This window comes from Lepidochelys kempii, chromosome 6 (assembly GCF_965140285.1).
Source record: "Lepidochelys kempii isolate rLepKem1 chromosome 6, rLepKem1.hap1, whole genome shotgun sequence".
NCBI lineage: Eukaryota > Metazoa > Chordata > Testudines > Cheloniidae > Lepidochelys > Lepidochelys kempii.
The window spans coordinates 63,877,439-63,898,819 of record NC_136385.1 but is presented as its reverse complement, the minus strand read 5'-3'; the positions used below and the strand labels follow the sequence as shown (position 1 = coordinate 63,898,819).

General features: G+C 42.5%; 1 protein-coding gene across 6 annotated transcripts in view; it reads right to left on the bottom strand.

The window, feature by feature from the left end:
* PALS1 (protein associated with LIN7 1, MAGUK p55 family member) overlaps positions 1 to 11,655 on the bottom strand; it is a 136,522-nt gene extending 124,867 nt beyond the window's left edge. For 5 of the 6 annotated variants that reach the window (XM_073348379.1, XM_073348378.1, XM_073348383.1 and 2 more), the window contains exon 1: positions 11,458 to 11,655. The gene's annotated coding sequence lies outside the window, so the exon portion shown is untranslated. Of the gene's footprint in view, positions 1 to 11,164; positions 11,297 to 11,457 lie in introns of those variants that run through there. The other variant, XM_073348381.2, reaches the window with a different exon arrangement.
* Positions 11,656 to 21,381: the final 9,726 nt, after the last annotated feature.

Sequence of the window (21,381 nt, the reverse complement as noted above, 5' to 3'; positions counted from 1 at the left end):
TATGCCAAGGAAAAGAACCTTGTGTTCTTGAGTTAATACAGATCAACAATCCAAACTGAGGTCTTCACCTGACAGAAAATACCCTCATTGGCCATCTAGAGGAGATGAGACAAAACTTTCCTTACAAGGCCAGCATGGATTCGTTAAAATACCAGAACTTTTGTCCAAGTTCTGCCAGAAGAACTTGCTACCAAAAAGGCTGGTAAGCTGGTATACTGGAGTGTTTACCGTGAATGAGGAAAGAATGTCTCACTAATCAGGTCAATACTCCCAGACAGAGAGATTATTTTTTAAAAGAAGCTTTCAGTCTGTGTGATGAGCAAATATCTGGCAAGGAATTCACAGGTTCCAAGGCCAAAAGAGGCCACTGTGATCATCTAGTCTGAACTCCTGTACAATACAGGCCATAGAACTTCTCCAAAATTTTTCTTAGCACATATCTTTTAGAAAAAACATCCAATCTCAATCTAAAAACCTGTCAGTGATGTAGAATCCACCACAACTCTTGGTAAGCTGTTCCAACCATTAATTTCTCTGTTAAAAAATTTAGTCTTATTTCCAGTCTGAATTGTTTATTTTCAACTTCCAACCTTTGGATTTTGTTATACCACTCTCTGCTATACTGAAGAGCCCATTATTAAATATTTGTTCCTCATGTAGGTACTTACAGGCTATAATCAAGTTACCCCTTAACCTTCTCTTTGTTAATCTAAGTAGACTGAGCTCCTTGAGTCTTATCAGGCATGTTTTCTAATCCTTTATTATTTCTTCTGGTTCTTCTTTGAATCTTCTCCAATTTATCAACATTCCTCCTGAATTGTGGACACCAGAACAGGACACAGTATTCCAGCAGCAGTCACACCAGTGCCAAATAGGGAGGTAAAACAACCTCTCTACTCCCCCTATTGGAGATTCCCCTGTTTATTCATCCCAAGATCGTATTAGCTCTTCTGGCGACAGCATCACACTTGGAGCTCTCACACAGCTAGTTATCTGACATGACCCCCATATCATTTTCCTGCCTCCAAGGACACAGGTGTCCCTTCCCCACCCCTCCCCATTCTGTAAGTATGGCATATATTCTTTGTTTTTAGGAGGATACATTTAGCCATATCAAAATGAATACTGTTTGTTTATGCCAAGTTTACCAAGTAACCCAGATCACTATCTGTGACCCATTCGCTTTATTATTTACCATTCCACCAATCTGTATGTGATCTGCAAATTTTATTAGAATGATTTTATGTTTTCTTCCAGGTCATTTATAAAAACGTTAAGTAGCATAAGGCCAAGCACTGATCCCTGTGGAACCCCTCTTGAAACACAACCATTCAATGATTATTCCCTCTTACAATTACATTTTGAGAGCTATCAGAGCCACCTTTTAACCCAGGTAATGTGTGCATTTTAGTTTTAGATCTTTTTCGTTTTGGGGTTTTTTTTTTTAGAATCAAAATATCATACGGTACCAAATCAAATTCCTTCGAGAAGTCTAAGTATATTAGATCAAAACTATTACTTTTGTCAACTAAACTTGTAAGGTCATTAAAAAAAAAAAGGATCCCAAATTAGCTTGACAGGATCTATTTTCCCTAAACCTGTGTTGATTGGCATTAGTGATATTACCCTCCTTTAATTCTGTGTTAACTGAGTCCCATATCATCCACTCTATTTTCTTGTCTGAGATCTACATCAGACTGACAGACATGTAATTCCAAGTCCTTCTGAAGTTTTAACCCACTCTACAGTTTTTTAGTTGACTGACCTTGCAAAGGCCTTACACTGAACTTGATGGCATTTCTGGGTTAGTCTGTCTGTATATAATGTGATAATCTTTAAATGCCAGGTCTAATCATTTTCAAAATTTCCAGAAATATGCTAGACATCAATGGCAAAAACCCTATTGATTTTTGGGGAAAAAAATAAAAAAAACAAAAGGGGAAAATAGGGGACACACGGAGCCCTGCCACAGCTTTAAGAACCTCTGCAATTGTCTTTAGATCAAACTGGTTGATGGCACTGATTAATGCCTTCCAGCCTAACAATCAATACCTCTGTCATCCTCCCAGTAGAGTTTAACATGTTGACAACTCAAATGACTTATCTCCCAGACAAATAATGGGAGAAAAGGAGAATGGTAGTGCATATAGAGTCTGTGGAGGGGGAGGGGGAAGGAATGGGTGAACACAAAGAACCCCTGGTCAGAGGAGACTGGGGGTAGAGCACCTGGCATTGGCGGGGGAGGGTGGAGGGAAGGGCATAAGGGTGCAAATGAAGCCCCTGGCATTTGGGCAAGAACAGGAGGCACACTGAACTCATGGCAGGAGGGGAACAAGGGAGCTGCAGGGAGTCCCTGAAATAGATCAAGATGAAGAGATGCACATAGGAAGCTTGTGAGGTGGAACGGAGTAAATACAGGGAGCCTCTAATGTGTACAATAAACTTAGCCTTCAGAAGCTATCAAGTGTGAGACCCCCTTTCATGCAACATTTATTTTAGAATGTTATCGCCTCAATAATATTTTCCACGATGCTGTTCCTAAATTTTTATTGTATAGGAGAGTTCTTACTCTAGAAGTGGGCACTGAAGTTGATTAAAGTGAAATTAGTTTTGTATTATATTTTAAAGACAAAAAAAATCAGGAAATTCCAGATTGAAACCAACAGGTCACTTGTAACAAACCTTTTGAGTTAGGGAGACAGTGTCAGCACTGGCTTTACATTACTATAAAATGACAAAACCTAGGAAAATATTTAAGGTACAGCCCAAAGTATAACTTATTCCAACAGCATACCAAATAATGTTTCAGCTGTTAAATATACACTCAATCATGAAAAATATGAGTCTCCTAAACAAGAACTACAACATTGTTCACATGCCAATTACTCTGAGCAATCAGCTGACAACCCAGGTCACTGAGTCTGATTGCCAAGTATCAGCCAACTTCACATATGAGGCAAATCAAAGATGGTAAACCTAACTTTCAGCCTTGATATTTCTAAAGTTTAGCACCACTTCTTACCATCTATACCTCACCAGCAGGTTGCAACAGTTTTTTGGTTTTTTTCGGATGCAGGCCTTCCTACTGTGTATGATCGCTGCTTTTGACACCTCCAGAATGAATTACTGCGAACACATTCTATCTACATGGGGTTACACCTTAAAACAATCTGGAAATTTAAGATAGAAGCATCGTTTAAGGGCTGCTGTGCATTAAGTGGCAGCAAATGACAAATCAGTAGGTATTTAATTTTCTATACTGTTTGCTGTTTTCCAGAATGAATTTGTTTTAAGGGTATGTCTTCACTGCAGACGTAGCCTGGGTATTGCTCCAGCCCCCTTCTATCCACACAGAAAAAACTCTAACTTGTGGGATTAAGGGTGCTTTAAACCAGAGCTAGCAGACATGGTTGAGGGCATGGGCTGGAGCTCAGATTTCAATAACAACCCACTTATTTTGCAGTGATGCAGACTAATCAACCGCAGATGCAGTCAGCCCCCCAATCCTATCCCAAAATTTTTTATCTGGGCTGTACTTTGTCTAAGTCCTCTTTTTCTACACTGTTCTTTAACTCTGCATTTGCCTGTTCCATGTCTGTTGCACTTCCATAGCATTTGAACAGAGATGCCACCCAAGAAATCCTTCTCACATGTTGCTAGCTGGCCAGTAGCCGACACCAGCCTTATAGCAGAGCAGAGAAATAATTATCAGAAAGACCCACAAGAGCACTTTCACAAAAAAACCTAAAGAAGGACAACTAAGTTTAAAGCACCACTAAAAACTTTGGATATGCTGCTAGAGATCCATTCCAGCACATGAGCTAGTACAGCACCATTGTGGACACAGTCACACAGGTCTGGCAAGGGTTGGGTTCTGCGTGGGAACACCCCACCCATTCTGAGTTAAGTCAAACTAACACTGCAGTAAAGACATACCCTAAGCCAAATATCCTCAAACTGTGGGACACTCCCCCCCCAGGGGGGCATGCAGGAACATCCATGGGGCATGGCAGAGCATGGGCCAGCCCCCAATGGGGGGAGGGAGGGAGCACCACCCAGTCTCTGGCTCCTGTCTCCATCCCCAGCCTCGGCACAGCTCGACTCCAAGCCCCATGCCAGCCCCTAGCCTCAGCCCTGTTCCTGGCTGGGGTAGAGGCTGGAGACAAGGCTGGGAGCAGAGCCGCACCTGGCCACAGGCCCGGCTGCCAGCCCCCACCGCAGCCCAGCTCAGCTCTGCTCCAGCCCCCACTCCCAGACTCTTGGCCCCTTTACCCCTGTCCACATCCTGTTTCCTCCTTGCCGCCCCTGGAGCCATGGCCCCGCTCCCATCCGTGGCTCCGGGGGGGTGGGGCACAGACACAGGTCATGGGAGGGCATGACCCTCAGAAGTTTGGGGACCACTGCCCTAAGGTTATGCCTACACTGCAGCTGGGAGCATGCTTCCCAGTGCAGATAGATGGACACACGATAGCTCTATCTGACCTAGTGGATTAAGAACAGCAGAGTGGCCACAGAGTACCATAAACTGATTAAAGGCTTTTTCCCCCACCCTTCAGTTTAAACATATATGTTTCAGAACCAAAAGTCCACCACAATCCCACTTACTCAACAAGTTTTAAAGTCATGAAAATGGAATTTGTGATGTGAAGTCAGTTAATGAGATTTTTGTAGATCATATTTCATTTGCTAAAAGTATTGTCCCAGGTACATCAGTAGTTCCTGAAGTAGAACAAGTGTACTCTCCATGGACTGTCAAAACCAAGTCTAAAACTTGGAATGTGTCAAAAAGCATCATAAGCATCATACTTTTTGTAAATTGAAACCATGAACCTCTGAAGTATGTTCCCTGGTCAACAACAGTGTAAACAGCGGAGTAATATTTCCATGGTTCAACATCCTGGGGAACTGTCATTTTCCTTAAAGAATCCTTAAGAGTAGAAAGGCTAGACTGTTTTAGCCAATCGCTGCTTATTTCTTTACAGTTTACCACATTATTGATATACAAATGTTACCCCACCATTTTTACCTTTATTTCTTTCTCTCCTGGAAAGCTCATACCCTTCAATATCTGTATTCCAGTCATCACTGCTATCCACCATGCTGCTGTTAATCCTTATAAATACCCAGTTTCACATCCTGCATCAGTAGTTCTAAAGTTACTCACATAACTTTTAGCACTTTATCTGGCTCATTCAGTAGATTTCTTGACACACCTGAGCATCAATTTCAAAATTAACATTTTTAGGTGTTTGTATATCGATTCCACCACAAAACACTTAACTTTAGTTACGGCTGCTAGATTCTATATCCCACCACTGCAGTTCGTAAAAGTTTGTTAATGACTTCATTGGTTATTTCCTTGTCTATCCTCCCTTTCCTGAAGATTTCAATTATTTCTACATGAAGATTATCAAAATTTATAAGTCACTAGTAGAGATCACTCATTCATATAATTTTTCCTGAACACTGCAGAAAGACATTTCACATCTAACATACCTTACTTACACACACAGGCCAGTACAAAACCACATACAGAACTACAGATAATGAAATTTATGAAAGACAGGTGGTCCGTAAATCAATGAATCAACAAAAGCATGGTCAGAGTCATGGCTGAATGTTGGTTGGTGTATTTTCCTTTGCTCTCTCACTCTCAGAATGTACTTTTAGTTACGGCTTAAAAGAAGTGTTCCTAAGCCAGTGATTCCCAAACTTTAACACTGAAATCTCATGAACCCCCTCCTAAAAATGAGTATTTCCAGGGATTTAAGTTTAAATTTCCTCTGCACTCTGCGGGGCTCCTGCTGCTGGACCCCGTTGACCGCCTCCGTCAACTGAACTCGGGCTGCAGGTCCGGCTGCCAGCCCTCCCGCTCACAGGGGGCGGAGCTCAGGCTGCCAGCCCCAAGTACACTGCCCCGCCCTCCCTAGGGCTTGGGCTGTCTGCCTTGCAACCGTGTCCCACCTGCTGCCTCTAATGCTTGTGGACCGCTGGCAGCCATCAGTGAAATGTTTCTGGTGAACCCACTGTAACATTTTGCAAATCCCAGTTTGGGAACGACTGTCCTAAGCATTCAATTTCCATTGCAGAATTACAATCTTACCATTTCAAGACCCACAAAAACTGGACATTTTTAAAGAAGTTTGTAATTTGTATTACAGTAAATATACAGAGGAAGAGTTTAACATCAAGCTTCACTTCTTGTACTTTAGTGGAAATCAAACCTGAAGCTCCAGGTGACCATCTATGGTTCCAAATAGGAAAGTGTACATATTTAGAAGTTTAGTTGGTCTAGTTTGTAACAAGATGTTAATAAATTGTAACTGGAATTTAGTCTATTAGATTGCAAGCTCTCCACAGTAAGACTATTTTCCTATGTGTGGATAACGTCCATCACTTTGCGGGTGCTGCCAGAACACAAATACAAATCTTCTTTAGATAAACAACATGAAGATCCTAATGTAGTTAATGGGGAGCTTCTCCACGAACTCAAACTGAAGTTGAATTGGCTCTAAGGAGTCAATACAGAGTTGTTAATACCCGCATATGGAAATAAATACCCACGTATTGAATACATCACTATATAGAAGAAAGGGATATTAAAAGGCACATACCACCATGATATCTAAGCACACCTGCTAGAAAAGAAAGATCCTGAAGAAATTAATGTCAAATAACATTAGAGGTATAACTACGGACACTTTAATAGTCATTTGTATACCGTGTATACTCGATCATAAGCCGAATATTTCTGGAAAAAAAGCGACGCATCAAAGAGTGGGGGTCAGCTTATAAACGGGTCTACACAAAAATTTGATGATTTTAAACTCTATGAAATCATTGAATTGAATATCTAATACATTGTTGTTTTGTTTACCTGGAGAGTCTGCAGGCATGCAGCCCCTCAGTTCCCTGTGGCCGCGGTTTGCCATTCCCAGCCAATGGGAGCTGCGGGAAGTGCTGCCACTTCCCGCAGCTCCCATTGGCTGGGAATGGCAAACCGCGGTCACTGGGAGCTGAGCGGCTCTGTGCCTGTGAACGCTCCAGGTAAACAAAATGTCCCGACCTACCAGTGGCTTACCCTGACGGTCCGGGAGCCAAAGTTTGCCAACCCCTGAAATATAGGGTCAGCTTACGAAAGGGTCACACAGTTTTTACCATTTTTACTTATCCATCTTGGTGGGGTCAGCTTATAAACGAACCAGCTTATGATCAAGTATATACATACTTGACTAATTTACAGTGATCAAAAGCTACACATACTAAAGAGTAGATTTTCAGAAAGAAAAACATTTCATATTTTGAGAACCACAGTAGTAACGTGAGCAGTGATGTCCATACAGGAATAAACATCATCAGGAAAGAACATGTGTATTGGTTCAAGAGGAGACTGGATATTAGGATTCTGCTTTTGTTTACAACTCTGCTTCAGAATTTAGGCCTGGTCTATGCATAGAGGTAGCGCCAACATAGCTACATCACACAACTCAACATAAAATTGACTTTTATTGAACAAAACCTTAAATATTTTAAATACATAATTTTTCTTATCAAAAGATGTTTCATGTTTACAGCTAAAGTATTTATTAAACAGAGGGATTAACTATAGTTAATTAAACTGATTATTTCAGGTAAGCCTGGGAAAATTTTCAAATATGCCTTAGTGAAAGTTACCAGAACTTAAGTTCCTATTGCAGAGAGGTAGGCACACTTTGGCCCGCAGGACCGTCCTGCCCAGCCCCTGAGCTCCTGGCCGGGGAGACTAGCCCCTGGCCCCTCCCCTTCTGTTACCCCTCCTCCGCAGCCTCAGCGCACTGCACCACCAGCACTCTGGCCTGCCGCTCCAGCTGTGCAGCACAGACTGTGTGGCTGGCTCCAGCCAGGCGACGGGGCTGCAAGCTCCTGCTGCTCTGAGCAGCATGGTAAGGGGGAGGGGAGCAGGGGGGGTTGGATAAGGGGCAGGGGGTCCTGGGGGCAGTCAGGGAGCGGTTGGATATGTGTGGGAATCCCGGGGGGGGGGACGGGGGGGACTGTCAGTGGGTGGGGATGTGGATAGGGGTCGGGGCAGTCAGGGGACAAGGAGCAGGGGAAGTAGGATGGGGCGGAGGTTTGGGGGAGGGGTCAGGGGACGGGGAACAGGGGGCTTGAATAGCTATGGGAGTCCCAGGGGGCCTATCTGGGGGCGGGGGTGTGGACAGGGAACTGGGGGGGGGGGTTGGATAGGGGGTGGAGTCCCAGGAGGTTGTTAGGGGCGGGGGTCCCAAGAAGGGGCGGTCAGGGGACAAGGAGCGGGGGGGGGGGTTGGATGGGTCAGGGGCCAGGTTGTTTGGGGAGGCACATCCGTCCCTACCTGGCCCTTCATACAGTTTCGCAACGCTGATGTGACCCTTGGGCCAAAAAGTTTACCCACCCCGTCCTATTGCCGATGACAATGAGACAGTCTCCTAAGTTACTTTGGCTGAGCTGCTGTGCCATATTTATGAAGCCTGACCTCAAAAGTTAAAATAAGGGGAAAAACATCTTCTTTTATACAGAAAAATCAGCCTTTAACTCAAAGTTTCTGATACAGGCTCATGGATTTAACACATTTTTATCTAAATGTTTTAAGAGATTATAATAAATGTAGGCCTTTATGTATTTTGCATTAAATTCAGATTTCATTTTAAAACAGATTTTAAAAAAGAAAAATTATAATTTAAACAATCAAAAAATCCAATTTAAATTAAAAAACATTTTTTAAAATCAATTATATTTATCCACCTTGATTTCAGGTGTGCAGCATGATATACCTGAAAGAAATCTGATTTTTAGAAAGGGTGGCGGACTCACCCTCTGAAAAAAACAGACCTCTATAAGGTGTCTGAAGTTGCATACACTATACAATTGAGGCACTGAAAAATTACTAGCCACTTTTGAAAACCCTGGTTGATGTTGCCAATGCAGGAGTAACCAAGATGTAATTAGCAACATCACTGGAAACTCATCTATCAAATACTAGAACTGTACATAAGTTAACTATGAAGGATTGTAGTTATCACATTGAAAACATTTTCATTTCTCAACATAAAAAGACTGCCATGTCCAAGTCTCTATGTAATGCTTCTCAAGAAGCAGGCCAATAAGAACGATGTTCCAGAAAGATATTATTTTACTATTTTGAAAAAAAAAAAGATTTTCCAATTGGATCATCTATGTGAGAGATACATCCAATTATCAGAGTTCAGAACAAATTCACACCAAAGAAGTTACAGTACGTAACAAAGGCCAAAAATTAGACTCACTTAGCTACTTTGCTCAGGACTGTGAAAAATTTCAAGCCCTGTGCGATGTAGTGAGATAGACCTAACCACCTGCGTAGATGCTGCTAGGTCCACAAAAGAAAGAATTCTTCCATCAACCTAGCTACAACCAACAGACCACGGTCATCAGCAGCAGAGATGCAGCACTGTAGCTGTGCCATTGTAGTACAGACATACCCTAATCAAGACCACTAAGAACACGCAGTTACAATGCATTTATGAAGACCTTTGACTACCACTCAGATTCTTATCATTCCAGAAGTGCTTTACAAGACTCTAAACAAAAGATTGCCTACAACAACGGTTACATAACAAGGCAATAAACACGGAAGCATGCTTTTATTTCAGAGTTCAAATTAAAAGATAAATAGACTCAAAACATGTTGCTTTTAAGAGCAAGAGCCTCAAGATTTTGATTAAATATCTTCAGTGGCCCTACAACAAACTGATCTTTAAATTTACAATAACAATATATTACATTTCTAAACTACAGATTATTTCTTGTACATTTAGTAGAACTTAAGGGTTTACCTATAATCTTTGTTTAATTCTATGCCTCTGCAACAACTTGAAAAATTCATATAAACATGCACAAAACATTGTCAGTGGGACCTGGTTCAGCGATCAGAAAATATATTTAGAGACAAACTGCTCATCACTGGGACAGTATTTTTAAACAGAACATTATAGAAGTCTCCCTATTTCAAGGGCACCATTAGATATGAAATCCAACATTTGCTTCTACCACAGAATTCAAAACTACTTTAACTCACACTTTGAAACAGACATTTTAATGTCCTATTTTAAAATTAAATTGGATTTTACAATTCCTCTCACATCACTATCATCTTCTGTTTTTATAACCAGACTGTCCTATTTTTGAAAATTGTTACTCTTGTTTGAGTGAAAACCCACAGAAAAAACTAGACAAAAAATACAAAATGCCACAAATAAAACTGAATAGTGTCATCCCTCACACCAATCTCTTTCAGCTACAGTAATTTTAATAATATCGTAAAAAAACAAACAAAAAAATCTGTATACCCAACACAGTAAGGACACTTTGTAAGAGATTGTTTTGGGTAGATCTTTTACTTACAGTCAGCTTTCTAATGCACAAATAAATTGGTTAGTCTCTAAGGTGCCACAAGTACTCCTTTTCTTTCTAATACAGTCAGCAAGATATATCCTATCACTCTTTCTAAAGTAAGCTCTCTGGGATAAAAAGGAGTACTTGTGGCACCTTAGAGACTAACAAATTTATTTGAGCATAAGTTTTCGAAAGCTTATGCTCAAATAGATTTGTTAGTCTCTAAGATGCCACAAGTACTCCTTTTCTTTTTGCGAATACAGACTAACACGGCTGCTACTCTGAAACCTCTCTGGGATAGACACTGTCTTTCTTGTTGCTTGTGTATACAACGCCTATCCAATTCCTCGATTAGAGTTCCTAAACATTACCATAACACTCATCTGTGTATTTTATCGAATATTTAATCAATAGCCTGACCAATACCTATTACCTATTGTGGAACACTGAGTGTGCTGGTTTTCAAGCCACTTTAACTTAATCCTGCAAAGCCCCATAAATCACTACAGGGCAATCTCTTTACAGGAACATCATTTCCAAACGCTGGCTTGCCAATAGATGGTTAAGAAGAGTAGGATTAAGCGCAGTCCATTATTAAAATAAATATATTCAAAAAGTAAAAGACAACACTCAACAGGAGTCCTTACTAATACAACTTTAAGGCCCAAACTTGTAACATTTGCACCAGAGACTAAGCCCCAGGTAGGGTCATGTAGGCAAAAGCTACAGGTTCAGGGATCCCTAGTTCGGACAGGGAGGGGAACGGATATACAACCTGCAAGGCCGCCACCCCACAAAATCACACGCACGCCCCCGACAGCACAGACACGGGCGGGGCCCTGGTCACGCCGCGGGGCCCCTGCCAGACAAAGTTCACGCCGAAGGGGGAGTGGGAAAGCAAAGTCCGCACCGCGCCTGCGTCCCTCCCGCAGGAAGCCAGAGGCGCAGCGGCAGCAGCAACAGGAGCTGGAGCCAGAGCGCCCCGAGGAACTCGCCGCACCCCGCCCCGCCCCAGCCTCCCTCCCCCGGAGAGTCGATCACACGGAGGGGAGGGAGGGACGGACTCACCTTCCTCCTGCTGCCACCCCTTCCTCCTCGGCATGGACGCGCCCAGCAGCTCCTTCTTCTAAGCCCTTCGCGCACGGCCCGGAGACTCCCCCCCGGCTCGCTCGCTCGCTCGCTCACCCCCCGGAGCTGCGCAGCCACCACGGCCACAGCCCAGGAGACAAACACCTCACACCGCTGCGCCCGCTCCGCCTCCCAGCGGCGCCCCTGCCCCCAACGGCCGCACGCACGCACGCACGCGCTCCACCCGCCTTCCACAGCCGCACGTCCTCATTGGCTGGAGGGCGGTAGTTTGGGGTGCGCACGCCCCGCTCGCTGCGCAGGGAGAAAGGGGGGGGGGGGCTGTGGAGCGTGAGTGGGGGGAATGAGGAGGTGGAAGGGGCTCGGGGAATGAGGGGCTTCCTTGCTGTCCCCCACCCACAGTAATGGCCCCTGTGGCCCGTCGCATCTCTCATGACCAGCCAAGGCTCCCACACACCGAAACGGCAGCTCTCTCAAAACGCCCTCGTCTTGGCTAAGCGCCGCTCCCGCCCTGCTCTCGTAGGGTCTGAGCCCTTCTCTTCCACCACCAACTCCTTCAGGCTGGACTGGTCACCGGTTAGAGCCTCCTCCGCACCGCCCCTCACTCCTGGTGCATCTACCTCCGTTACGCCTCGGCTGCTCTCAGCCCCGCTCCTGCCTGTAGCCTCATCAGTGGAACTGGAGTCAGAGGGCCAGAGTAACCCCAAGCTAGTTTTCCCAGCTGATTCTGAGACTGTTGCACAAGGCTATTTTCGGGCTCAGAACTCTTGTTAGCATTTTTGACAGAGAGGCATACCCCATCATGGTTGTAAAACAGTCCGGCCCAAGCAGTGATGGGACAAAAGATCAAAGCACTGATACCAGTTAGGAGTGACCTTTAGCAGCCAGAAGGATGGGGATACTCCCAAGAGGAGATGGTCATCAGAGAAAGCAGGCATTAGATTATAGGCCAGCCAAGGACCTACCAGCTTTGCAGATAGGCACTACTTTGAGGATCCAGCTATTAGACCCCAAAAGGAAGGGACTAACAGAGTTGTGAAGGATGCAGTGGTACCCAGGTCATACAAGTCATTATGCAAGAGGGACAAGTGATTCATAAAAATTCATGACATTTATGAGCCAGTAGACATAACACACAGATCATCACAGAACAGAAAGAGAACCATCGAGAGGCTAACCTCATAGGGAGGAAGAAGACTCCACTAAGAGAGAGTTTGCTACAGTCAGAGACAAATGACAAGGAGACAGAGATAGGTCACTCTTGGTGTGGTCACCTGTTGAGACCAGATTATCTCAAAGACTGCATAACCAGTAAAGACAAGGCTTCAACTTGGCTATGTGCAGCAATCTCTGGCCTAAAGGGCACAGGGTGAGTGTCTAGGCATCAATTATTTGTTTTTAATGTTTATATTAAAATATTTGCAAAATAGGAAAGATGTATCATGATCAACAGAACTGGAGTAAGAGGGCCCATGTTCTCTGGAGAGATTGTTCTTTGTAGACACAGTACCAGGGACCCAGGTAGCAAATGAGCCACAAAGACAAAGCAGTCCACAGGGTTAAATCCATGTGTTCAGTTTAACATGCATTCAGCTTCACTCTTTGCTCATGAAACACTCCTCTTTTCTCCTCCACTAACTATTGGACAGTTTAACTCGTCCACTTTCAACGAAGGGATCAGTATGTAAACAAGATTTGGGACTCCAGGGTGACATTATCTTATAGTCTTCATATTTTGAAGGGCAGGATAGTGATTAGGTAGGAGGTGCTGGAGTAGAGGGTGGCTAAGGACACAATGTCAGCAAGTGTTTCTTGGACCACCAAAAAGTCAGCAAACAGCTGCCTCTTTAAATCTTTTCCCCTCTGGTACAGGTTCACCAAATGCTTCATGTCATTTGTCATATAGGGGTCCAGCCACTTTTTATCCTCTTGCCTATACTTAACCTGTCTGCCCATATTTATCTTGTATCTCTTTTTTCTGAAATGTATATACTCCAATGCTCTTTCAAATTCAAACAGATCCTCTTTGGTTTTTCTTTTCTTGGCATGTAAACTGGCCAGCTAATTCTCCATTACTGTGGACCATGCCAAGCTGTGTGCTTGCCTTTCCACAGAAGCATTAAAAAGCTCCAGTTTCTAGCCTTTTTACATTGTAGATGTTGTGTGCCTTTTAAGGCTTCCTTCCCCATTTGTATTCCATATTTTGTGCAACCATGTGTTATAGCTGCATGCCAAACCAAGCATTTCCACTCTGATTAGTAACAGGGGTCCATGTTTCAAATGAATGGGATGGGAAAGACACTTGGGGAATAATGGAATCCAAATTCAGGCAGACTGCAGAACTATCATGCCTTCTGTAGAGGCATAGAGAGGGGGAGTGGCAGAGTGAGGGTGGTCAGTTATGGCAGAATAGGAAGAGAGGTGGACACTTCTGCTGGCCTTATGTGACCTAGATCCATGTTTTTATGAGCACTAATGGCAGCGATCGTAAGAATACACAAATGACTTCCTCAAATCCTGATGGTTGCATGAAAGTGGCACAATGGCTAACTGGATGCTTTTAGCAATAAAATGCTGCTTACTGGCTGTAGAAACTCCATCCTCCCTTGAGTCGTCCTCATCCAGCTTGATCACCAGCTCTGTATCCAAGATTTACCCAGAGAGGTCCTATGAGCACACAAGCTTTTAATTCAGGCTTCTGTGTGTGTAGTTCTCCCAGATGGCAGGGATCTTCCTCTCCTTCATGGGGAATCTCGGTACCTGGGGTTTGCTTGCTGTCCAAGAGCAGGTTCAGCTGAGTGGAGGGACACTTTTTCAGTATCTTGTACAACTTTTCATTGAGAAGACAAATGTAGACACCAGCCTTCGACTTTGTTTCTGTCTGTTGCCTTCTTTAAATTATATTTGATGGTTTTGATCCTCTGCCAGTACAGTTGGCAGACCAGGTTCATGCTGAGATCTCTAAGTCTCCAGAATATCTAGTTGAAGACCTGTTTGTTTCTTTGGTAACCATCCAGCTCCTTCTGGATCTCATCCTTCCTCCATAACGCTAAGAAAGCATTAATGTTGGCCTTTAGCCAGCTAGCAGCACATTAATAAGATGCTTGGCTGAGACATACTTTTTAGTTAAATGATGAAAAGATGAAAAAGTTTTAGCAGAAGAAGGTGTTCCCCACATAAATGCCTCACAGCAGAGCACATTGTTAGCAACTTTATTTGTATAGGTAGGTGTGTCATAGGCAAGTCAGCCCCTAGGTATTGTACTGCAAAAAGATGACCAGAGAGGATACTGCTGCAATGAGCTACTTCTGCAGCATATATCTAGGCAGCAGTGAGAAGACTATTTGCACTTACTGTATTAGCATGATAGGAAACTTGACCACACTGGCATTAAAAAAAGATACGGGATGTAGACCTGAGGTTGAAAAGGATCCTAAAGGGAGCAGGAAAGAATCCCCTAATTATCCTTCATGTGGGAACAAATGATACGGCTAGATTCTTGCTGGAAAGTATTAAGGGAGACTATGCTAGGCTGGGGAAGATGCTTAAGGAAATTGAGGCTCAGGTAATCTTTAGTGGAATTCTACCTGTTCCTAGAAAAGGGCAAAAAAGGTGTGACAAGATTATGACTATCAACAGATGGCTTAGGCAGTGGTGCTATAAGGAGGGCTTTGGGATGTATGGCCACTGGGAGGCATTCACAGACAGAGGACAGTTCTCTTGGGATGGACTTCATCTGAGTAGGGAAGGAAATAGACTTCTAGGATGGAGGCTGGCACAACTGATTAAGAGAGCTTTAAACAGGAATTTGGGGGAGATGGTTGGGAGAAGTCCAGGTAATCTCCACACCAGATTTTAGCATTGAGAGGGAAAAAAACAAAGTAAGAAAGGATACAGCCATGGGTAGGAGAATGTATATAAGGAGGAAGGGCAGTGTAGATACCAGTCTAATAGGTTATACTGGCTGTAGAATGACCGTGCCTAATAGGGTACAGAATGTGAGCGAGGCCAAACAGCAAAAATTAAGATGTTTGTACACTAATGTGAGGAGCCTAGGTTACAAAATGGAGGAACTAGAGCTACTGGTGCAGGAAATGAAACCAGATATTATAGGGATAACAGAAACATGGTGGAATAGTAGTCATGACTGGACTACAGGTATTGAGGGGTATGTGCTGTTTAGGAAAGACCGAAATAAAGGTAAAGGTGGTGGTGTAGCATTGTATACCAATGATGAGGTAGAATGTAAAGAAATAAGAAGCGATGGAACGGATAAGACAGAGTCTGTCTGGGAAAAAATTACATTGGGGAAGGAAACTATTAGAGCCTCCTCTGGGATAGTGCTTGGGGTGTGCTATAGACCGCCGTGATCTAATTTGGATATGGATAGAGCCCTTTTTAATGTTTTTAATAAAGTAAATACTAATGGAAACTGTGTGATCATGGGAGACTTTTACTTCCCAGATATAGACTGGAGGACGAATAGGGCTCAGATTTTCCTTGATGCAATAGCTGATGGATTCCTTCATCAAGTAGTTGCTGAACCGACTAGAGGGGATGCCATTTTAGAATTGGTTTTGGTAAGCAGTGAGGACCTCATAGAAGATATGGTTGTAGGCGATAATCTTGGTTCAAGTGATCATGACCTAATTCAGTTCAAACTGAACGGAAGGATTAACAAAAATAAATCTGCAACTAGGGTTTTTGATTTCAAAAGGTTTCAGGGTAGCAGCTGTGTTAGTCTGTATTTGCAAAAAGAAAAGGAGTACTTGTGGCACCTTAGAGACTAACCAATTTATTTGAGCATAAGCTTTCGTGAGCTACAGCTCACTTCATCGGATGCATAAAGTGCAAAGTACAGTGAGGAGATTTTACGTACACAGAGACCATCCTTTTCATGCTTATGCTCAAATAATTGGTTAGTCTCTAAGGTGCCACAAGTACTCCTTTTGATTTCAAAAGGGCTGACTTTCAAAAATTACGGAAATTAGTTAGGGAAGTGGATTGGACTGAAGAATTTATGGATCTAAAGATAGAGGAGGCCTGGGATTATTTTAAATCAAAGCTGCTGAAGCTATCGGAAGCCTGCATCCCAAGAAAGGGGAAAAAATTCATAGGCAGGAGTTGTAGACCAAGCTGGACGAGCAAGCATCTCAGAGAGGTGATTAAGAAAAAGCAGAAAGCATACAGGGAGTGGAAGATGGGAGGGATCAGCAAGGAAAACTACCTTATTGAGGTCAGAACACGTAGGGATAAAGTGAGACAGGCTAAAAGTCAAGTAGAGTTGGACCTTGCAAAGGGAATTAAAACCAATAGTAAAAGGTTCTATAGCTATATAAATAAGAAGAAAACAAAGAAAGAAGAAGTGGGACCGCTAAACACTGAGGATGGAGTGGAGGTCAAGGATAATCTAGGCATGGCCCAATAGCTAAACAAATACTTTGCCTCAGTCTTTAATAAGGCTAAAGAGGATCTTAGGGATAATGGTAGCATGACAAATGGGAATGAGGATATGGAGTAGATATTACCATATCTGAGGTAGAAGCAAAACTCAAACAGCTTAATGGGACTAAATCGGGGGGCCCAGATAATCTTCATCCAAGAATATTAAAGGAATTGGCACATGAAATTGCAAGCCCATTAGCAAGAATTTTTAATGAATCTGTAAACCAAGGGGTTGTACCGTATGATGGGAGAATTGCTAACATAGTTCCTATTTTTAAGAAAGGGAAAAACGTGATCTGGGTAACTATAGGCCTGTTAGTTTGACATCTGTAGTATGCAAGGTCTTGGAAAAAAATTTGAAGGAGAAGGTAGTTAAGGACATTGAAGTCAATGGTAAATGGGACAAAATACAACATGGTTTTACAAAAGGTAGATCGTGCCAAACCAACCTGATCTCCTTCTTTGAGAAAGTAACAGATTTTTAGACAAAGGAAACGCAGTGGATCTAATTTATCTAGATTTCAGTAAGGCGTTGATACCGTGCCACATGGGGAATTATTAGTTAAATTGGAAAAGATGGGGATCAATATGAAAATTGAAAGGTGGATAAGGAATTGGTTAAAGGGGAGACTACAACGGGTCCTACTGAAAGGTGAACTGTCAGGCTGGAGGGAGGTTACCAGTGGAGTTCCTCAAGGATCGGTTTTGGGACCAATCTTATTTAATCTTTTTATTACTGACCTCGGCACAAAAAGTGGGAGTGTGCTAATAAAGTTTGCGGATGATACAAAGCTGGGAGGTATTGCCAATTTAGAGAAGGACAGGGATATCATACAGGAGGATCTGGATGATCTTGTAAACTGGAGTAATAGTAATAGGATGAAATTTAATAGTGAGAAGTGTAAGGTCATGCATTTAGGGATTAATACCAAGAATTTTAGTTATAAGCTGAGGACGCATCAATTAGAAGTAACGGAGGAGGAGAAGGACCTTGGAGTATTCGTTGATCATAGGATGACTATGAGCTGCCAATGTGATATGGCTGTGAAAAAAGCTAATGCGGTCTTGGGATGCATAAGGAGAGGTTTTAGTACCGTTATACAAGGCACTGGTGAGACCTCACCTGGAATACTGTGTGCAGTTCTGGTCTCCCATGTTTAAGAAGGATGAATTCAAACTGGAACAGGTACAGAGAAGGGCTGCTAGGATGATCCGAGGAATGGAAAACTTGTCTTATGAAAGGAGACTCAAGGAGCTTGGCTTGTTTAGACTAACTAAAAGAAGGTTGAGGGGAGATATGATTGCTCTCTATAAATATATCAGAGGGATAAATACCGGAGAGGGAGAGGACTTATTTAAGCTCAGTATCAATGTGGACACAAGAACAAATGGATAAAAACTGGTCATTGGGAAGTTTAGACGAAGTTTAAATTAGACGAAGTTTTGAAATTAGACGAAGTTTTCTAACCATCAGAGAAGTGAAGTTTTGGAATAGCCTTCCAAGGGAAGCAGTGGGGGCAAAAGATCTATCTGGCTTTAAGATTAAACTCGATAAGTTTATGGAGGAGATGGTATGATGGGATAACATGGTTTTGGTAATTAAATATTGATGGTAAATAGGCCCAATGGCCTGTGATGGGATATTAGATGGGGTGGGATCTGAGTTACCCAGGAAAGAATTTTCTGTAGTATCTGGCTGGTGAATCTTGCCCACATGCTCAGGGTTTAGCTGATCGCCACATTTGGGGTCGGGAAGGAGTTTTCCTCCAGGGCAGATTGGAAGAGGCCCTGGAGGTTTTTCGCCTTCCTCTGTAGCATGGGGCACAGGTCACTTGCTGGAGGATTCTCTGCTCCTTGAAGTCTTTAAACCACAATTTGAGGACTTCAGTAGCTCAGACATAGGTGAGAGGTTTTTCGCAGGAGTGGATGGGTGAAATTCTGTGGCCTGCGTTGTGCAGGAGGTCAGACTAGATGATCATAATGGTCCCTTCTGACCTTAGTATCCATGAATCTATAAAAGAACTAAGGCAGGAATGACTGGGACTCAGTTGTGCTTTAGTTCCCACAAAAACAGTAGTCTGAAACCTTTAACTCCATTAATAATTGATCAAAGTTTTTTTGTGTAAGAATTCAAGATGTATATCAGCCTATATAGGAAGAAAAAATGTTACCTTATCTATTGTAAACACATCCATAGACATCCAGGAGGCAATGCAGCTACAATATTTGAATCAAGTCTGCCTGTGGACACAGGACAGAATTGCTCCTGAAACAGGATGGCTGGTGATGGCACTGCACCACTGGAGTGTGTGCCAATGCAATTATACAAGTTTAATTAGCATTGGTATAATTCTATTGTGTCAACAAGGCCCTTGGAATCTGTTGGAAAAGAATTGACTGCCTAGCATTTCATAGACATATATTGTGATACATACATGATTTAGCATGATCCCATCATAAATATGATATGTAGTCATAGGACATTTCTCTTCTGATCTATAAGGGACAAATACAAGGAAGTAAAATCCTTTATTGTTTTAGAAACACTACATTGTAGCTATTAGTTTAAAAATATCTTCCTATTTGAAATTAGAGAAATTTTAAAAAGGTAATTTTTTTTTCTTCCTGGTACCACAATACATATTGTCTAGTGATTAGAATACATTCTCCATAATAAATTGTTAAAAATTTCCAGTTATATTGTCTTTTGTTCCCTTCAAATTGGTAAATCTTTGTAGCACTTTTTCAAGCCCTTATCTTGATTACTGCAGCCTTTTGCTGGCCTTGTTTAGTGAAGCCTTGGACTGTGCAGGTCAATTCAAATTGCTACTGTTACAATAATCTTCCCAGCCTGTGGTTCTGACCAGCCACCTGTTTGGGTCCCTTCATTGGCTCTCCCTTCTCCACATCAAATACAATCTTCTCATCCTTATGGTTGTGGCCCTATCTGCTTTATTATTGTCACTTGTCACCTCCAACACTCTGCCAGCAATACCAGACTTTACCATCCATTTATCTGCTTCTCCGAGCGAGTACCTATGTGCATCCATCCATGCTGCCCCTTATATATACAAAATGCCCTCCCTGTAAATTCTGTTACCTTAATCAATACCTTACCTTTCTCCTTCATATCCTTTCTTAAAACAGATTTCTATTCTGGTGCCTAGTAAACACTGCCAACTGCTAATGACTAAGAAAGTGTCAAACTGAGATTTCTGCTACTGATCTGCTTATTTGTCTCCATTAACAAACCAAAAATATATACCTACAAACAGGGTGGATAAAAATTAATGATTTTTTAAAAAAAAATTTAAAAAGCGGATTTTTTTTTTATTTAAATCAGATTTTTTTGATAAAATGCTTTTTGATGAAAAAACCTATCTAAAGATCGTTTTAATTAAGATACATTATAGCTCAAAGATATCACATAATGGAATAGGGATTATACATTGTAATTCTATAGTATGAGACAATATATTCATGTAATGTTCAAGAAAAGTTTTGTAAATGAGTTTTAAAAGTTCATGGATTAGGGAACCAATCTTATGAGGTTCCAGGGGCTTCCTTATAGATTATTTAGGTTAATCTTTCTATCTACCCAATGGGACTCAGTGCTCAGTCTAGAAGATACCATCAGAGATGCTTAGTTTTGCAGTTCTCAAACTGTGGGTTTGTGTCTTCAGAGATAACTTGCTTGTTAACAGCAAAAATGTTTTAAAATAAATAAATAATATATAGAGGTGAGAAATAACAGACCTCAACCCTATTGTCCTTCTGCAAATTTGTGTACACAGAGTCAATCGCTTACCTCTCTCTAAGCCCTGGTCTACACTATGAGGTTAGGTCGAATTTAATTGCGTTAGGTCGATTTTATAAGCAGTGCAGCTACACAACCAAACCCATTCCGTCAACCTAAAGGGCTCTTAAAATTGACTGATGTACTCCTCCCCGACGAGGGGAGTAGCGCTAAAATCTACCTTCTTGGGTCAAATTTGGGGTAGTGCAGATGCACCATTGTGCAATTTGACGGTATTGGCCTCCAGGAGCTATCCCAAAGTGCTCCAATGTGACCACTCTGGACAGCACTCTGGACAGCACTTTTAACTCTAATGCACTAGCCAGGTACACAGGAAAAGCCCTGGGAACTTCTGAAGTTCATTTCCTGTTTGGTCAGCATGGCGAGCTCAGCAGCACAGGTGATCATGCAGTCCCAGAATTACAAACGAGCTCCAGCATGGACTGAACGGGAGACACTGGATCTCATTGCTGTATGGGGAGAAGAATCTGTGCAGGCAGAACTCCGATCAAAAGAAGAAATGCTAATATATATGCCAAAATCGCACAGCGCCTGGTGGAGAGAGGCTACACCAGGGACACACAGCAGTGCCGCCTGAAAGTTAAGGAGCTCAGGCAAGCCTACTACAAGACAAAGGAGGTAAACATTCGCTTCGGGTCAGAGCC